We start from the raw sequence: 4,388 nt of genomic DNA, 5'->3' as shown, positions 1-4,388 counted from the left end.
TTTTGTCAAATGTTTCATTTAAGCCAACCTCATTCTTTGCTGTGGGAGGTTCCCCCTTTCAGGTAGTTCATATTGAATGATAACAGCATTACCAGCTTGGAAATTCCTTTATTCGCTTGTACAAGATGACCCATCAACAAACAAAATTAGATCAGGATTAGCCAAAGTGAAGTGAAAGTCGTGTCCAGTGCTTTGCAACTCCATGGACTATAGAGTCCATGGAATTCTCTAGGCCAGAATACTGGAGTGGGTAGCCTTTCCCTAGGGTCCCCATAAGTGGGGACACGGTGTCACAAAATAGGACATTAATGCCTCACAGTCTGGGGGCTCACCTTTGTGGCTCAGGGGTCATAATATAAAGGGCTTCCCTAGTGGCTCAGATGGTAAAGCGTCTGTCTGCAATGCAGGAGACCCAGGTTCGATCCCTGGGTTGGGAAGATCCCCTGGAGAAGGAAATGGCAGCCCACTCCAGTATTCTTGCCTGGAAAATCCCATGGACCACGGAGCCTGGTAGGTTACTGTCCATGGGGTCGCAAAGAGTCGGACACAACTGAGCGACTTCATTTTCACTTTCATAATATGGCAGGACTGAGAAAGCTGCAGTGTTAGCAAAGTGGGTGGACCTAGAGATTATCATACTAAATTCAGTATATCAGAAAGACAAATACCATACGATGTCACTAATATGTGAAATCCAAACTATGACGCAAACGAACTTATCTATGAAACAGAAACAGGCTCACAGACATAAAAGAACAGACTTGTGATTGTCAAGGGGGAGGAGAGTCGGGGAAGGATGGATTGGGAGTTTCAGGTTAGCAGATGCAAACTATTATATATTTAGGATGGGTAAGCAATGAGGTCCCACTGTATAGCACAGGGAACGATATTCAACATCCTGCGATAAGCCATAATGGAAAAGCATATGAAAAAGATACATGTATGTGTGTAACTGAATTGCTTTGCTATACAGCAGAAACTAACACAACACTAAATCAACTACACTTCAATAAAATAAATTTTAAATCAATAAAACATACATCACACACCAAAAAAAATTGCAGTGTTTAAGACGTAGGTTAGGTAGTGAAAGATCTCTTCTAGCAGAGAACCGGTCACTGTGGAGTTTGTCGATGTCTTTCCCTAGAGTTAGATCTGCTGAGGTTCTACTAACTTTGCAGCTGGCGCTCTAGCTTTGAGGCAGTTGGGACAGACACCAGCAATTGGAGCTATCTGCATGCTGTAATAGGCAATCTGTGCTTATGGCCGTGTTCTTGTGTGAACATTCCCAGAGCTTGGTTATCTTTCTCATGTACAAATACGGTGAAAGGTTTTGAATCATTAGGTAGCCTGAGGGCAGGTGGCTCTTGGGGTGCTATTTTTAGTCTTAAAAAGGCCTGTTCCAGTTTCTCTTCCCAGGAAAGGGGCTTGGGAACTGAAGTTTTAGTAAGTTCATAAAGTAGAGAGAGCTTCCCTGGTGGCTCAGACAGTAAAGAATCCAACTGCAATGTGGGAGACCTGGGTTTGATCCCGGGTTGGGAAGATCCCTTGGAAAAGGAAATGTCAATCCACTCTAGTATTTTTGCCTGGAGAATCCCATGGACAGAAGGGCCTGGTAGGCTACACTCCATGGGGTCACAAAGAGTCAGACAGGACTGAGCAACTAAGCACAGCATAAAGTAGAGAAGCAGTCAGAAGAAAATTAGGACCCCATAGTCTGCATAACCAGCTAGGCCTAAAAATTCACAAAGCTGTAGGCCTAGCTGTAGGCCTAGGAAATTCTTGGAGTAACTTAATTCTTTTTGGAAATAAGTAGATGACTTCAGTGCTTAGGTTCTGACCTTGGCAATGTTTGTGTGTGTTCAGTTGTGCCCAACTCTCTGACCCCATGAACTGTAGCCCTCCAGACTCCTCTGTCCATGGGATTTTTCAGGCAAGGACACTGGAATAGGTTGCCATTTCCTCCCTCTGGGTATCTTCCTGACCCAGGGATTGAACCCACATCTCCTGTGTCTGCTGCCCTGCAGGTAGATTCTTTACCTAGCTGATGAACAGCGTCCAAAAATAATTGGAATTCTATTCAGAGACTTCATGTCCTTTTTCAGCTAAGCGTTGCACAAGTAGATGGAATGTTTTATCGGTGCTTCTTTGGTAACTGAGCATGGCAAGAGGTCATCCCCATATTGTAAAAACATCGATTTCCCAGGGGGACTGGAGTGTGCTTAGACCTTGATGAACTAAGAAGGGGCCTCAGTGAATGCTTGGGGCATGATTGTCCAGGTATATTGTTGATTGTTCCAAGTAAAGGTGAATAAATATTGACTTGGGTCTCCAGGGATGCTGACAAAGGTTGAACAAGAGTCTACAGCACTGAGCCACCCTGAAATAATGACTAATTCTCAAGTCTTGGCTAAATCACCAGGCCCTCCCATCAGGTTTCTGGATTGGCAAGATCAGTGAGTTACGGGATACAGGGGACAATCCTGGGCAATTAGGTCTTTTATTATTAATATGAGGTCCTGTGTGGCTTCAGGTTTTAATGGATATTGAGGCCACTTAGGAAGAGGTTTAGTCACATCTCTGGATTTTTATAGGCTCTGCACTTTTAAATTTCCCACTGTCAGAATTAAGAGCAGCCAACCGATTTTCAGGCACCTCGGCTACATGAAAGCATCTTTATTGGAATTCTTCTTCTTCTATTTCAAAGACAGATTTGTTTAAAAAAAAATCGGAGATCATGTTCAGTTTGACCACGAAATTGTAAGGTGAGCAAAACATAGCTTAGCTTTTTTTAATTTAGAAAGGAGGTCTCTGCCATTTATTAAAATGGACCAGGGGTGGGTCACAGAGCAAAGCAGAATGCTCTTCAGTAAAAAGTCCCAGAACCATTTGTTACTGGTTGAGATGGTGTTTCTTTCTGAACTTCACTGGATACTCCCACTAAGGAAACCTTTTTTTTTTTACGCAAAGAGATTTCTGAGAGTGGGATTTAAACAAGCAAGTCTAGCCCTGGTATCTACCAAAATTTGGTAAGATTTTCAATTAATTTTGATTTCCTCTTGGCTGTTTAAGGGTAGCAGTTTACCTCAGAGTCCCTCAGAGCTGAATGAGTCCTGGGAGGAGCCGTATGGGGGTCCTTCCTTCGGGGCATTTGAGTGGATTTTGAGGAATTTGCATAGATCTTTGAAGATAACCTTTTTTTCCATTGCCCTAATTAATTACAAAGGAAACACCAATCCTCAGGCCGTGCTTGGATGGTGGAGCCCTAGGAGGGAGCCAGGTGGGGAAGTCAGGTGTTATTTAGGTCTCTGGCCTTGGAGCTGTTGAAGGGTCTTTATGATCTTGGTCCAAAGTCCTTTCAAAGTGGTTATGAGTTCAGTCAGGTCAGTGCTATTTTCTGCTTTCTTATCGACCCCCTGATCTTAGGGGATAATCCATTTACAGGGCAGCTAGGACGGGTTGGATGTCCTCCTTTGCTGTGTGTAATCCAGAATGCACTAGGAAGAGCCATTCCAAATAGGGCTTTCAAGTCTGCCACAAATTCACCATTCTTTTGTCTGCATGTTTGAATAAAAGACCAACCCATGTGGGTGGGAAGACCCTAAGATGGCTTTTAAAAGGTCAGATACTATCTTGTGAGCTTTATCTGGTCATAAAAGGGCCACCTGGAGACTCAGTCCAGTGGCTAAGACTCTGTGCTCCCAATGCAGGGGACCCAAGTCCGATCCCTAGTCAGGGAACTAGATCCCACCTGTGACAAGTAAGAGTTCAAATGCCGCAACTTCACATGCTGGAAGATTCCGCATGTTGCAGCTAAGACCTGGAACAGCCAAATAAATAAATGTTACAAATAAATAAGCTGCTCATATTAAGAAAAAAAAAAAAAGGACCATGCTGGAGAGGATCTCTATTATCTTTAGGATTATGCCTTCTGTTTCCCTCATCTATCTTCAGGCTTCCCAAAGCCTACTGACATACTGTACAAGCTGATAAACAACTGGCAGCCTGCAGTAATAAACCCCAATAAGGATTCTGAATTCTTAAAAGAAAACATGAGGACCCTCCCTGAATTGAGGAAATTCTTTACTTATGGCCCTTCATTTTGTCTTTGACCAGGGAATGAACAGTACCTAAGGAGGTATTGTTCTTAGGTACTGTTCACCTGCACCTTGGGAGGTTTTAACAGGTAACTGTTTAACAGTCTCTCCAATGGAAAGGCAGTTCAGAGAATCAGGAAAATGTGAGTTTTCACGTAAGGACGGACAATGGGGAGAAACAGGTGGTACCTCTTATCTCCTGTGTAGTTCATTTTTCCCTAGCCTTCCATAACAAGTTTTTTAATGAAGTTCTTTTGAAGCTTTTGAGGAGCTCTGTAGACCAATTTGGTA

At 43.3% G+C, this 4,388-nt stretch overlaps 1 non-coding gene across 1 annotated transcript; it reads left to right on the top strand.

Annotated features, from left to right (window-relative positions):
* The first annotated feature begins 365 nt into the window (after nucleotides 1-365).
* Nucleotides 366-437, top strand: TRNAC-GCA (transfer RNA cysteine (anticodon GCA)). Its single transcript has one exon. It is a non-coding gene; the product is annotated as a tRNA-Cys (tRNA).
* The last annotated feature ends 3,951 nt before the right edge of the window (nucleotides 438-4,388 follow it).

Source organism: Ovis canadensis, chromosome 3 (genome assembly GCF_042477335.2).
Source record: "Ovis canadensis isolate MfBH-ARS-UI-01 breed Bighorn chromosome 3, ARS-UI_OviCan_v2, whole genome shotgun sequence".
NCBI classification, from domain to species: domain Eukaryota; kingdom Metazoa; phylum Chordata; class Mammalia; order Artiodactyla; family Bovidae; genus Ovis; species Ovis canadensis.
Note: the sequence above shows the minus strand (reverse complement) of the source record. Positions and strands in the feature narration are given on the sequence as shown.